Source organism: Amblyomma mixtum, chromosome 2 (assembly GCF_055824585.1).
Source record: "Amblyomma mixtum isolate Tamu chromosome 2, ASM5582458v1, whole genome shotgun sequence".
NCBI classification, from domain to species: Eukaryota; Metazoa; Arthropoda; class Arachnida; order Ixodida; family Ixodidae; genus Amblyomma; species Amblyomma mixtum.
The window spans coordinates 183108371-183124443 of NC_143013.1; the positions used below are offsets into that span (position 1 = coordinate 183108371).

Sequence of the window (16073 nt, forward strand, 5' to 3'; positions counted from 1 at the left end):
AGCGCATAAAAAAACAACGATATGGCTAGTTCTAGCAGCTCGGATTTTGACGAATCTGATTCTAATGAGAACGGTAACTTTGTTTTTAAGGCGGAAGCCTTTAATGTCTCATCGTTGTAAGCAGCAGTTGTCGACAGAAAATGTCACGCTTTTCAATTGGTGGAAACGGTCGTGACGTCACAGTGCGCGAATTTCAAACGGGGCCAATTGTACTTTGGCTAGTAACCATGCAACCACTTGAAGGGATCGTATAGTAATGTTCCAATTAAGTGGGACTGAGCTTAGTTAATTGCTTAATTACCCAATTAGTCTAATTAGCTTTACTAGTCAGGCCATATAAATAAATAAAACCGATTAAGAAATTGGTCGAGCTCAGGAATCGAACCCCGGTCTTCGGCGTGAGAGACGAGCATGCTATCCACTCCGCCATGCCAGCTCGGTGGTTTGGAATGAACAAAGGCGCGTCTAGTGAATACGGTGTCTTCACTCACTCTCATCCTCCTCCATTCCCTTCCGGCGAGGTTTAGGTGTCCAACAAATGAGAGACAGATACATTTCCTTTCCTCAAAAACCAATTTACTGACGAGCGAGGCGTAGAACCGAATGGGCGATGGCGTTCTATGGACTCCTTGGCAGCGTTGCAAGACGCTGTCGTGTTCCACTCTTAGGGGCATCAGTGGCCACACTTTAGGTCAAAAAAGTGCCCCCCCCCCTGAATTTTGTGAGACAGTTACTGCGTAATTTCCTTTCCTCAAATACCATTTTCATTTTCTTCATTACGGCTCCTCTTTATCTATCTTCTTTCACTCCCACTTCCTCCCTTCCTCTACGGTGCGGTTCAGGTGTCCACCGAGATGACAGAGAATTACTGCGTCATTTCCTTTCCTCAAAAAGCGTTGCGTTCAAAGGGCAAGGCATCGCGCTGAACGGGTGGTGTTCCGTGGACTCCCTGGCAGCGCTACAACGCGCTGTCGCGTTCCACTCCTAAAGGCGGAGCTTAAGCGTAATTAATTAGCAGTTAATTAGTATTCAGGCATTAATGAGTAATTAACCATTAATTAGTGAATTGTCATCACTTAGTAATTAGCAGTCAATTATATGTGACGCCACCGGTGCCACAGAAACAGCGAAGGTGGTGCGGAAAACGCTTCCGCCTCTACCCACTTTAGACAGTCAAAGTGCCCCCTGAATTTTTTGCTAGGACGATCGCACGCTATTATCACACAATGCACTTTGCACAATGCCAGTAAGCATGGCTAGTTCGGCAATACATTGAGAAAAACTAACCGAGCGAGTGGCTGTTCGCAGCAAATGCGACTCGCTGGTGCGTCGACTGCGTTCACGTAGCTCGTCACTTGTGCCTCACGGCTGCGGCTGTGCCAAGCTCGTCGCTCATTTTAGTATGACGTCACTAAAACGTTGGTTACTCTACCAGCGTAGTGACGTCAGCGTTGATCGTGATAGCGATGGGTCTAGATCGTGAGAGTGAGCATTTAGGTAATATTTGCAACCGAATTACAATATTTTTTAAACGTTTGTTGCGTCCAACACCCGAGTGTGTGTGCCCCTGCGTTCAGAGGAGTCCCATAGGAGGCTTTTTATAGCCTCCAAATTCGGTGTATCCACTCCTTTTAAGGCAGTTCGACGCACATCCAGATTGCAAAATCAATTCATCTCCTCTGCGTAAAGTACCCATTTCCTGTGCGCATACACTGGTGGCACCTGTCGTGGACTTTCCCAGCGATGGCCCCTATTGGAAAACGGCTCCACAGGGAAGTGGGCCTGAGGCGGAACCGCGAAGATTATATGAAGTGGACAATGATTCTATGAACAATCAGACTACCTCGCCGAAACTGGTCTCCACCCCTTCTTTTATCTTTCTGTACCCGATATTCCGCTACCCCTTTCTCAACGTATGCCCCATGGCTGACTTCTCGAAAAAAAAAACATTCTGTACCTATCCTTTGAGTTTCTGATTAGCTGCAGCCTCGCAAAGAGCGAAACAACAAGCAAAACTTTCAAAGTGGTTTTTATGATAACTTGACCCCCCACCTCTTGTTTATTAAAGCGAAATCCTTTAATGGCTCATGCTCGCGGTGTCCGTCCATGCTCGCCGTGCCCTTCCATGCTCGCGGTGTCCATCCGTGCGCTGGAATCATTCGAACTGTGGCCTCTCCTCCGCGCAGCGGCCGCAACCTCCTCTGTAATTTCCTTACCTCCAATTCATTTCTTCATTGCGGCCCTTCTTTCTGTTTCTTCTTTCACTTACACTTCCTCCCTTCCTCTACAAGCGGATGACGTGTGTCCACGGAGATATGCGACACAGTTACTGCGTAATTTCCTTTCCCCAAATACAATCTCCATTTCCTTCACTGCGGCCCCTCTTTCTCTTCTTTCACTCCCACTTCCTCTCTTACTGTACGGTGCGGTTCGGGTGTCCACTACGAAGGTTGCTAGGAAACGGCTCAAAAGGCCACATCAACAACACAACAGCGCGATTCAGGCGTCCACTGACGGAGGGAGCCAGTTTGCGCACTTCTTTTCCTTAAAATGTTCGGTGTGTAAAACTCCAACGCCAAGGAACACAATGAACGCCGAACGGGCGACGGCGACGCTGTGAAACAGGCTCCAATGAGCTGCGCTCTCAAACACTACAAAAAAAAACCGACCGCAGTCGCCAAAGACAATAAAAACCGCACATGGGGGAAGCCCGCCACGCGCGAAACAGTTCGGGGAAGCGGAAGGGTTGACCATAAGGCTTTCGCCAAGCACACGTTACAATTTCTAAAGTGTCTTCGGTAATTTCTTTTGTGCTCAATATGAATAAATAAGACCAAATTTTGGCTTCAACGAAGAGCATCTCCAAAGCGCTCTTCGCATGCGCAATACAGCCTCTCCCCTCAGCTCGCTTTTGCAATTAGTTTAATGCGACTGTAACATACTCCCGGACATTGCTTACGCCTGTATCGGTGGAAATACGGTGTTACTTTTTGCAAGCTCCCCTGACTTATTCGTGGCTCGCATCGTTTCCCCCGCCCGATATCAATCTGCAGCAAGAGACCGTTAGCTGCACTTTGCCGGGCCTAGCCTCCATTCTCTTTTCAATCCTCATTACCTGAAATTCGTGAGAGTCCCCAGCACTGTTTACTCCTAGCGAGCTATTGCCCTTCAATGAAACACAACAGGTAATTTCCCATATCTACTCGCCAAGACATTACCTTGATTTTCTCAGATGAATTGTGCATTTGGTGATCTTTAAGAGCATCTGAATATAGCGGCACCCCGGCGTGCTAGCATAATTTTGTTCACACGCGCTTGAAACATTCACCGCTAGGAATCCATGTAAATGGTAAAAATTTGAATTTTTTTTTCAGGCTATAACTTTATTTTTCAAATTTTCCCTGCTCTGATCACTTTTTCCCAATCAAAACAGACAAAAGGAAGGACTCACTTCATTGATTTTAAATCTTTTTTTTTGCCAGAAAAACCAAGTATATTGTTCAAAATTTAAAATTTGAAAACGCAGCCGACAAATTCCACGCAAGAGAGAAAAAAGCCACCAGGTCCGCTTTTGCACATTCGTTGCTCTGTGGCCGAGTACTCCAAAGATGCTACTTCCAAACTGCGGGGACATGTGATTGGTCTCAACCACTTATCTCCACTAGGTGGCTGGATGCCGCATTCCCGCTTTCCGAGACGTGCGCGGGTGAAGCCATGGGAAGTTGGACGGCTTGTCCCGGAAGTCGGGTGTCTGCTGTGTATTTCAAAGCAAAAATTCGCGTCTTTCGCCGTTTCGTTCTCAGTTTTTTGCGCTGCTCTCGTGTAATGTCTGCTGTTATATGAAAGGAACAAGCAAGCTGAACGCGAGAAGTGAGACAATTGGCGCAGTACCCTGTAATTTCAGAGAAGCCGAAGAAAACAGGCATGTAGGTTTCACCTTTCCGCGGCAAAGGAGTACGTGCATTAAACACTATGTTGTTGTCTGGTTCTTGTCTTCCGAGCGCGAGGGAGAAGTAGTGGAACGACGATGAGGCTAGATCGATCATCTTAAAACCAAATTTTCGTGTAACAAAGAAAAGGCACAGCGCGAGAGGAACGACTGAAAAAACTGACAATGCTGCAGTGCGCGTGACAAGCGCTGTTAGAAGTCAACTGCACCAAGCACCACGAATAGAAGCCCATTCAGGCTTAACTTGCTAGAATACCAAACAGTACATGATACGCTCCGTCGAAAAAGCAGTACCATACCTTCTGGAGGCAGTAATGTGAACCAACCGAACAAAGCCGACACATCAACAGAAAGTGGCTTAGCCCTCGCTCCGGTTCGGTCTAAACATAATTCGATAAAATGGTCGCTGCAAAGTCAGCCGCCTGGTGAATGTTTCCGCCTATTCTTTCTTATATTTATCCCACATCGATAGCATAACTTGGGCGTGAGCGTAGGAACAAGCATCACAGTAAACACCAGAGTTGGCGAAGCTAGCGCGAAGTGACGGCACAGAGTTGAGCAGACGAAGCTCCATACTTGTTGTGTGTAGCGACGTCCTGTAGTCTGCAAGTGTCATCCCATTGCGATGAAGTGGACCCTTATTTTTTAGACGTCTTTCCCGAAGACTTCGCGGGTCTGCTCGGTCAGTTGACGGCGCAACAGGTCGGCATTGTCATTTAAAAAGACGAGAACGGCGAAAAGACGGAATGCTAAGTGGGAAAACAAAACTGGAACTGAAAAACCGTGCTTAGGTCCGATTTCGTGCACTGCAAAAGGCTCACTTCCGGGACAAGGCCACTTACTTCCGGTGGCTTCACTTTCAGGAGCTCAATGCATCATGCAGCCCCCTAGTGGAGATCAGCGGTCTCAACTGTTCGCACACAATTTTTTTCGCATGGTTTATGCGCGCCGTTTTCAAGCTACATAAGCATGCGCCACCTGGGGTTACCTAAGGTAGCCAGGAGTGCTTGCCCATAAACGCTAATACGGCCTAAGCACCCTACGTTGTAAGCAGCCAAAGATATCGCTTCCCTACCACCTCCGTACGATTGGAGTTCTGGGTGGGAGACTCCTTAGAGCTGTCCACTATGCGCACCTAAATACTCGATAGGACAATGCAGAGAAGCCAATACGGCTAGCGAACTCAGTAATGAGTGACACAAACCAAAACCTGTATCTGAGGCGCACGAATGCCAACCTTTGGCAAAAACATGCGGAAAACCTCCGTATCAAACACTTTGTCATCGGAAAGATGGTATCCGTTCTATTCTGTACAAGCAACAGGACTTAAGGGCCGTCGCTATGTCCTTTACATATTTTCCTGCCCTTCTCTCTTCCTTTGTGGATTGCAGAGAAGCCCGTGTTCGTTTACTTTCCACAGTTGCTCTCTCCCTGGATGTAGAGGTCTTTACACAGACGCCTCTACCAATGGGCATTCCCACAGCACTGCCTTCTTATTTAATGATCGCATCCTCTCCTATTGCTTCTAAACAAGTGTCCCTGAGCAGACAGAATAAAGATTTTTCACCGCCGTGCTCAGCGATCAGCCTACCCAGTTTCACGGGCATGTCGGTAGAGAGGTGTCTGTTATGCCCTTCATCGAAACTGCAGTTTACCCTCCCCCCTACGTGCAAGGTCATGCGTCCTGCTGAGCATCCCCCCCCCCCCACGTTTAGGAATACTTAGGTGCAATGTGTTCTTTTCCACGCTAGCATTGTATGGAATGAGTTGCGTCATGCTAGCTACTTTGCTCTACTCTTGGACCCAAAAATACACTGCATGGACGCGTGTTCCCCTCCCAAAACACTTAATTTGTTCGTTTCCATCAGCGATCGTGTTTGATTGAGAGAAAGTGCTACCACGCGCTTTAACCTGCCGCCTACGTCGCTGACCTGCTTTAAGCTGAAAGCATTACCTGACAGTCTGCCCAAGCACACAGGCTCACCCTGACTGCGGTTAGTTGACTCACACCCCTGAATTTCTCTATAATGCGACATCAGATCGCACATCAATCCTCTCACAATTCTTCCACTTATTCTTTGATGGAGATGCCGCTCACGTACTCATCACAGTGACGTACAAAATGCGCGTCCTGGTGGTTCTAGTCTCAGTGTCTCGATCAGCACCTACTACCCCGGATCTCAACATTTCTGCTGCGAAAGAAGGGTCAATAACTAATAAAGAATTGGTCAATAAATCGAAGTGGGAACAGTGTTGGTCACAACCTTATAGTTAGCGGCGATTTTAACTTCCCTGACATCGATTGGGACAATCTAACCGCATCTTCCCGCCATTCCAGAGAATTTTTGGATCTTATTCTTTCGTTTGACCTCTCTCAAGCAGTCAGAACACCAACTCGGGGCACTAACATCCTAGATCTTGCACTTGCATCTAATCCTGATTTAATCCAGTCTTTATCATCCATCGCCGGTCTTAGCGATCATAGCATAGTGTTGTTCAATTTTTCAGTTCGCATCACTCCGCGACAACGCTCAGTGAAATACATACGCGACTACAAAAAGGCCAATTTTTCTAAAATCAATGAAGAACTAGCAAAATTTCTTCACCACTTCGAACAGACTGCCTCTTTCAGGTCTATTGATGATAACTGGTCCATGTATAGAGATAAAATTACCTCTTTAACTGAATCTTATGTACCCCTCGTTTGCATTCGTGGTGATGCCGGAAAACCGTGGTTTACCAACTCTTTAAGAAGTCTGTGCAATAAGAAAAAACGATTATTTAGAGAAGCTAAGGGCTCCAACTTAGCGTCTAAATGGGAAAAATATTTTAGCTGCCTGAGAAATTACACCAAGTTGCTTAAGAGCACTAAACAAAATTTTTACAGCAATGACCTACTCGATATCCTTCGAAACAACCCAAAAAAGTTCTGGACTATTTTAACTCCAGGTCGTAGCGGTTCGCATAATATATCTTTATTAGATCAAGATGGTTGTCATGTTCCAAATGAGCTTCGCTCGGACGTAATGAATGCGTACTTCTCATCTGTTTTCACCCACGAACCAGCCGTAAACATTCCTACATCACAGAGCCTAAATGTATCTGAAATGCCACCTGTTAGTATCTCAGCCGAAGGAATATGTAAACTTATTGAAGATTTAAAGGTATCAAATGCTCCTGGGCCCGACAACATTTCTGCGAAAATTCTTAAATGTACCAAAGTAATATCCAGCCACTTCCTGCAAATCATTTTCACGCAATCTATTTCTAGTGGCCAAATTCCGTCTGAGTGGAAGATTAGCCGAGTCGTGCCTTGCTTTAAGGCAGGAAACCGCTCTGATCCATCAAATTATCGTCCCATCTCGCTAACATGCATTGCGTGTAAACTACTTGAACATATTATTTACTCCCAAGTAGCTAATCACCTCGATAGAAATTCTTTTTTCTTTCCAAACCAACACGGATTCCGTTCTGGCTACTCATGTGAAACTCAACTTTTTGAATTTACGACTGACCTCCACCTAAACCTTGACTCCTTGTTTCAAACAGATATCATCTACCTCGATTTTTCTAAAGCTTTCGACCGAGTTCCCCACCAGCGCCTTTTGGCTAAACTTTCCTCCCTTTCACTGCACCCGCTGATATTATCATGGATTCGCAGTTTCCTAACTAATCGTTCGCAATACACCGTCATCGACAACCATCCTTCTACCGTTACTAAAGTTACCTCCGGAGTGCCTCAGGGCTCAGTTCTTGGGCCGCTCCTGTTTCTTGTCTTTATCAATGACCTTCCTGCTGGCATTTCATCATCCATCCGTTTGTTCGCAGATGATTGCGTTCTTTACCGCCGTGTTAGCACTACGAACGACCAGTCATTGCTGCAGGACGACCTGAACTTGATACAAAGTTGGTGCTCTACCTGGCTCATGAAATTGAATGAAACTAAATGCAAGTTTATGCACGTGTCCCGTAAACGATCTAACCTGCACTTTTCATACTCGCTAGACAGGACCGCGCTATCTGAAGTTGAATCCTACAGATACCTCGGCATAGAAATAACAAGTAATCTTAACTGGTCGAAGCACATTACGTCCCTGGCTGCTAGCGTTTCTAAATCACTAGAATTCATCAGACGATCGCTCACATTTTCTCCCCCTAAGGTTAGACTAATCGCATACGAAACTTTCATCCGCACTAAACTTGAATATGCATCGAGCATTTGGAATCCCCATCAAGAGTATTTAGCACATATGTTAGAGGCCATTCAAAATCGAGCAGCTCGGTTCATAACATCAAATTATGATTCTTGGTCGAGTGTTACTAATATCAAATCCTCCGTTGGTTTACCTTTCTTGGCATCCCGTCGTAAGATAGCAAGGCTTTGTCTATTTCATAAACTTTATTATAATTTTCCCCAACTGCGTGAGAGCCTAATTTTGCCCCCTTTAAGATCATCGCGACGTTTGTTTAATTGCCGTAATATCCAACGCATTCATGGTTCAACCAATGCGTTCAATTCCTCGTTCTTGCCAGCTGCCATAGCCGAGTGGAATGTCCTTCCTGACAGTGTTGTGAATGAAGTTAATTCCCTAAAATTTAAACAGATGTTAATTGATTTATTCCGCAAATGATTCCCGTTGAAGGCCCTTTTTCCTTTTCTTTTCTTTTTTTTCTTTTTCTTTTTTTTCTTTCTTTTTCTTGTGTTTACCTACTTACTCGCATGTTTTTCTTTTGAAGTGTTCACAGCTGTATCGACATGTGTCTAAGTTTATGTTCCAACTTTGTTCTTTGTTCTTTGTGACTTGATTACTGTTCGACCCCCCCCCCCCCCTTATGTAATGCCCCCTGGGGCCCTTAAGGGTAAATAAATGATGATGATGATGATGAAGAAAGGTATGTAGGAACATGGTGTTACGGGTATAGCTGTACTGATAGCTGACGATGAAATCACGTGGGGATTTCTATCATCCGCGATCGGCACACCTTCCTTTCAGAACGGATGAATGCTTACTGCATCCGGTTACTCGAACATGAACACCGCACCTCCTCACACTCTCCTCATACGGCCTCTTGAGGCGGCTGTTATGCATGAAGTCCGTCTAGTATGAATGGATAAGTGGCCGTGCATGATACCAACCTATCGTATTCACCAAATATAATGACTGGTTACTGGAATCGTGTAATGAAATCCTCTACGGGAAGCGCTTGCATTAACCGTTACCCGCGTAGCCATTGTGAGAGTCGCACGACCGCAACAGACAGTTCACATCTCTACCTGGACTTATTAAACACTGCCACTGGCACCAACTCTCTTACAAATTTCAATTACCGTAAGAATAAGTGCCTTGCGCACTTTTGAGGCTCTTGTCATTGTATTGTCCGGACAAAATCACCGCCGTGTTCTCAAATTCATGAACGCGTTTATACCTTACAAATTGTTTTTAGCTTTCACCTTACAGCAGTGAGCGGCCAAGGGAAGCCGGAAAGGCGTAGCAATTATGTGGTATATCATTCTTGTTTCGTGCGCCGCCACCGCTCTGTTCTGGCTAGCGTCACGATGGCTGTTGCTGAAGCCACGCCTTCCTCACGGAACGAGGCTTACACCCATGCCACCGGCGTAGTCTATCCGCGGTCACATGGAGCTTTACCGGCGCGACTTTGCCTGCAAGAAAGCTATAGAATGAGCAGGGAGTACGGCCCCGTGTGCAGGTATTTCCTTGAGTACACTTAAAGGTAGGGCAGTTTGCTTCCTGTCCAGAAAGCGCCACCTTTCTTGCCAGCGCTTGTTTTCGAGTTAGTGTTTTGCACTGCTCCTCTAACAAGCCACGCATTGTTCCCGCTTGGAATATTGCAAGCTTTTTGTGGGGTTGCCGGAATTGAATACGAATGTGTGCATGGCCTTATAGTGACGCGGCGTGTTACCAACCCTCGCGCCGAAGTACGATGATTTCGCTTACAATACTAGACTGAAACGCCTGTGTTTACTGACAGGCTCCCAATTGTTCAGAATGGCGCTAGGGTTTGTTTCCACATGAACGCTCAGGCTGGAGAAATTAATCTTTTTTAGGAAGTTTCACAGCGAAGGCAAACAGCTATCATCGGTTCCGCTTTTGGTAATGTCTAAAGGAACTGCGAACGTTTCAGTTCATTTCTCACAAGTAGCATATTCATATCCAGAGCCTTGTTAGCCTAACAAGAGGGCTATAGAAAGGGGACACTGAAATCTGGGTTTATGTGTCTGAGCCTAAATACGCGCTCTGGAAGGTTTTAAACTCTAAGGAGTCAGATAAAGCCCATATTCATATTTGGTTACAGGAAGGAAAAGTACACAACACAAGTCAGAGGCGAGACGAAATGCTTCGTTCTGTCTTTTTCCGCGCCTGTAACCAATGATGAACAGTTACCAACTTGCCCAGCAAGACTTTCTTCTAAAGCCCATTGGTTCTGTCAAACCTTTGACATTTTCTCAAAGCATGTCAGCTTTTCTACAGCCCATAATTTATAATACCACCACACGCACCAATCGCATTTCACTTGTTCAAGACCTCAATGCACGCGTTCGTGAGAGCTTATTCAGAGGGATATAGCATATGCGGCAGGGCGATATCCGTTGTGATACGGGACCGGCGCACGGGCTTCAGAGATGCAAAATCTGAGCTGCATTGAAGTGAGCGCACCCTCCCTCCCGAGCTCATAATGATCACAAGTTAATGCTTAATATGAATGGTACTAGAAAGCAAGCTTCCGAGCGCGTTCGCGAAAGACAACAATGTAGACGACACAGATGATGCGTACCATATACCAACGCACATTAGCGCCTCTACGGACCTAGGAATGTAGTAGTACAGCAAAAAAGCACTGCAAAACTCTACAGTCCGCCTAAAAATGACGGCGCTCATTCCACACTCCGACCTCGTCTCGCAGCTGCCAGAGACCTGATAGCTCGAAGTAGGCCCGTCGAGCCTCGCTGCAAGTGACATGACAACTCAGGCAAAATCCGAGAAAAAGAGCCGCATTCCTGTAGCCATGCTATGCGAAGGTCGGTATGCGAATCAGACCCCCCCACCCCACACACACACACACACAAAAAAACAGGGACAGCTGTGAAGGTTACCGCGTGCTGGGTGCTGTCCCCCATAGCCACTTGAAACAGCTCGCCGACCATACACGCCCGCAAGCGGTACATCCCCTCGTAACAACTCTCGAACTCCCAGCTTCCTCTCGTCCGCGTAAGTATCCGCACGGGCATGCTAACAGATATTTTTTAAATCTTGCCGACAATCGCCCGCCCACTACAACTCTATGTTCTTCGGTGCTAAGATGAGCTGCATTCAAAGGTTAAAATATTTGGGGCGCTCAAAGGGCTCGTGCGGAGAAAATGCGAAAGCATGCTTATCTCACTCGACAGTCTATTACACACTTTATTATTTTCCAGTTTTCAGCTCACTGCCTTTCACTCCGCGACCTGTTCTATTTCTTAGCATTTCTCAAATACTTGTGAAATGGCTTGGTGAGCGGTGCTCGGATGAGTACATCGGCCACGCATTCTCGGAAGTCTCCCTCACTAAGCACTCTCCATGCGCACCCAATTGTCACTTTCCCCTGCACTTCCTTCACTGCTCATGGCAGGAGGCCTTCGGGTACTGTCAAGGACTGATTAGATGCCTTGAGACAACATAGTAAGTATGACATAGCGAGGTGACGCATATTCTCAGACAAAAAAACTTTGCGACGATGTAGCGCATGACATGAGCAGGGGGCGAAGACAGCAGAAAACCCAGCGCTGTGTGCGTCCACTTCAGTCGCTCTTCCTTCTTTTTGTATTGCACTGTAGCCTGGCGCGTTATGAACCAAATGCAACATTCACAGCACTTCTCCTGCGCATTTCTGTATACGCAACTTCATTTTTAACTATCTCTTGCTCCTTTTCTAACAATCAATTAAGAATCCTAGTTTTATTATTGCTGGGTTCGCTTGCTTCTGTGTCTGTATCTTGTGTTTTTAAAGCCCTGCAACCTCACGCAGAATGAAACAACATTCAAAACTTTCTTAGTGTTGTTTATTTGTCGATTTCTTCATCATCATTGGCCTGACTACTCCCACTGCAGGACAAAGGCCTCTCCCATGTCTCTCCAATTACCCCTGTTCTTCGCCATTTGCGGCCAGCGTATACCTGCAAACTTCTTAATCTCACCCGCCCAACTAACTTCCTGCCACCCGCTGCTACGTTTGCCTTCTCTTGCAATCTAATAAGTTACCCTTAAGGACCACCGGTCATTTTGCCTTCGCATTACATGCCTTGTCCAAACCCATTTCTTCCTCTTGATTTTGACTAAGATGTGATAAACCCGCGTTTGTTCCCTCACCCGCTCCGCCCATTTTTGATCTCTTATCATTACATCTACCATTTTTCTTTCCATAGTTCGCTGCGTTGTCCTTAACGTAAGCTGAAGACTCTTTGTTAGCCTCCACGTTGCTGCCCCATAGGTGAGTACCGGTAAGATACAGATGCTATAGACTTTTCTCTTGAGGGATATTGGCAAGATGCCATTCATAATCTGCCATAATCGCTCTACCTCATTCTTATTCTTCAAGTTATTTTCCTCTCAGGATCCGGATCAACGGTCACTACCTGCCCTAAGTAGACAATTCTCTTACTCTTATACATTTACTTACTATACGTTTACAAAGACATATTTGCTTAAACACACCTTAAAGGCCTCAAGAGAAGCATTTAGTAAGGGCAGGTCAAGTACACAAGTTGTTGCAAAATAAATTACAACTCAAAAGCTTAGCAAAAGTGCAACAAAACAGAGCTAAAACAAGCCAGCTCGGATTATAAGCTATCGCAATTCACAATAGTCACATAAAGTAAAGACAACTATGCCCCATCTAACAAAAAAAGGCTAATGAACAAAATATTACACAAAAACAAAGAAAATATTTAAGGTATGCATGAGGATAACTGCGCATAAACAGAACCAACGAGACCATTGACTTAAGTAGCGCAAAAAAGAGCTGTATGAAACATGAGTGTAGAAATGATGTGCTGAGCGTTATCAAGGAAGTATTTGAGTAGAGTAGTCCGGAGGATCTGTCCAGAGGCGGGTGCCGCGCGGGAGTGACCAGAAATTCAACGCATGTGCAGTGTAATAAATTCAGACATGCCTGTAGTTATTTCGTAATCTATGTGGTAAGTAAAAAGAAACGTCGTAGAAATGGGGATGATGAATCAGTGGATGTACTACTGAGAGAGAGATAAAAGGGCAATGTAACGAAGTGCTTTCAACGAATGGAGCAAAAGTTCAATCTTTAGTAGAGTTGCCCAGGACAAGTAACTACAGTTTCGTAAAATGAAACGACGAGCCCTATTTGAACAGCTTCCAACTTGTCTATTACTTATTTCTGATGAGGGTACAAGATGGATTAAGTGTGCAGTAGCTGCGGTCCACTCTCTGCAGCTTCCGAATCTTGTTGCGGCAGAGAAGAGTCTGAAGTGGCTTGCTCACTTTGGACCTAACAAAAGAAACGGCAAACAGTTTAAAGGTGGCAACAACAGTCACGCCTTTCAGCGCAGATTTTTCAACAGACGGAGCGAAAGTTCGATCTTTAGTTGGGCTACACTTGGGTGATAATTATCATTTTGCGAAATGCGACGACAAGGCCTATTTGGAGAGCCTCAAACTTGTCTATTAGGTATTTTTTACGCGGGCATCCGATGTATTAACTGTACTCTAACGGCGGTCTGACGAAAGTTATGTACGGTTGTTTACGAGTGTGAGGGGCAGTGCTTTGCGGTTACGGGTTCCTAATCACCTGGCAGGACTAGCGAAAATGGTGGCTATAGGCTGAACCCAAGGAAGCGTTGGTGAGATATGGACGCCTAAACACTTATACTGCGTAGTGCGCTCCAGTGCATCGTTATTTTGTGGTAGGACAAGTTTGATTAGACTAATTTTGGCGTCATAATCCATGCTTTACACAAGAAATTAAAGCGGCCTAGGTTGCTTTGGGCTAAACGGTCGACAGATATATTTTTTTATTGCTCAATAAGTGATGCAGTCTTCAACAAATATGGCTATAGAAGATGAGACGTTTACTGGCAGATCATTAATATCAATTAAGAACAGTCATGAAATAAGGACGTTTCTTAGTGGTGAGCCTGATAGGACCTCGGAGAGAGATGAGGAATAATTACGAACAGCGGTGAGTGCTGACGATTAGAAGGAAGGAATTAGAGGGAATGGAACGAAGGGATTCGAGCGGACTAATGGCAGTATTAATGATGAGGAAGTTAATGACACTAATTTTAGCTCAGAAAGCATAGATATTAGTCAGCAATGTGCTACACGTTCAAATTGTTAACTAAAATCTAAAATAATTCTATCGGTGATGTGAAAAGCTTTCCTGTTGAAATGTAGGCCACCAGTAAACAAAGGTAACCGTGACTGAAAGGAAAAGACTTCTGAATTCATTCTTCATAGAGAAAAAAAAATGATTACATTCCAGGTGGAACTCTAGTTTGGGCTAGTTGGTTCATGATTCAGGATGAAAATGGCGAAAAAAAAACGTGGACAGAAGAGACAAACAAGACAGGACCAGCGCCAACTTGCAACTGAATTTTATTTCGCACCAAACCCGCCTTTATGTAAGCCAACACGCCGTAACATCCGTGTAATCACGCACTGGGAGTAGAAAAGATCACTGTATGATATCTAACACACGAAGAGCGATAGCAACCACGTAGCATACTATCATGGCTATCCGAAAAAAAATCCGAACAAATGTATATCAAGCAACACTAAAACAGTCATGACCAAGCAACTCTTAAGCACCGAAAATGATTAAAACTGATGACTGATACGAGATGACCAACAAGAAACGTGGAAAAAAAGTTGAAGAATGAAGGGTTAAAACCAAAGTAGTGTCAAAGGTAAAGAAAGCTTTAAATTGATGAAGAGTGCAAGCCTTAAAATTGGAAACGAACAACCAGCAGCCACGTGATTGATAACCGATGACCAACCAGAAACGTGAAAAAAGGATGGACGCGGAGCTGAGACCAAGGTCAGTGAGAAAAGTGTAAAAACGAGAACATAAATCGGCGCAAACAACCGCACATCGTCCAAAAATTGCACCCTATGCCAAAGGCAAGAGCGTGCACAACAAAACAAAACGAAGAACCTATAAAAAACTTTCTAGAAAAGTGTACTCCTCGTTGCTAAGCGTAATGGATGGCTTGCTGACGCGTTTGCGCCCTTCTTTCCTGATGTAAAAGGCTTCGACCACCTCTCTCTCAAATCTGACAAAAGAGGCAAACACGACAGGACCAGCCCCAACTTGCAATTCAATTTTATTTCGCACCGAACCCGCCTTTATGTAAGCCAACACGGCGTAAAATCCGTGTAATCAAGCACAGGCAGTAGAAAAGATCACTGTAAGACATCTAACACATGAAGTTTGTTGGTCATCTCGTATCAGTCAATAGTTTGTATAATTTTCGGTGTTTAAGAGTTCCTTGGCCATGACTCTTTTAGTGTTGTTTGCTATGCATTTGTTCGTTTTTTTTCGGATAGCCATGATAGTATGTTATGTAGTTGCTATCCCGATTCATGTGTTAGATATAGTACAGTGGTCTTTTCTACTGCCTGTGCGTGATTCCACGGATGTTACGGCGTGTTGGCTTACATAAAGGCGGGTTTGGTGCGAAATAAAATTCCGTGGCAAGTTGGCGCTGGTCCTGTCGTGTTTGTCTCTTTTGTCCACGTTTTTTTGCGCCGTTTTTCTCTTGAATCATGAAACAACTAGCCCAAACTAGAGTTCTTCTTGAGCATATTTCTTCTACAATGGGCCCTTTACTGTCTCGAAGCTCTTGCACCGAACCAGCCATTGTGTGTGTCAACCTCATCACCGTGTCTACATGCCAGTCCCGAGTCGTTTCCTACTGCTTGAAAAGGAAACTGGTTCCCTTGGATGTTTACTCTGTCTTTGGTGTTTTGGAGCCATCCTGGGGCCACATCAGGCGTGTTTGCACAATACTAAAGTCTGAGTATTGACGATGATGATGATGAAATAACTTTATTTGCACCCGTCAAGGAATCAGAGGGCGAAAAATACGAGTCTTGAC

General features: G+C 45.1%; 1 long non-coding RNA gene across 1 annotated transcript in view; it reads right to left on the reverse strand.

Moving 5' to 3' along the window:
* Positions 1-16073, reverse strand: part of LOC149361772 (uncharacterized) — a 232558-nt gene that overhangs the window by 130157 nt on the left and 86328 nt on the right. The gene's annotated exons all lie outside the window — the stretch shown is intronic.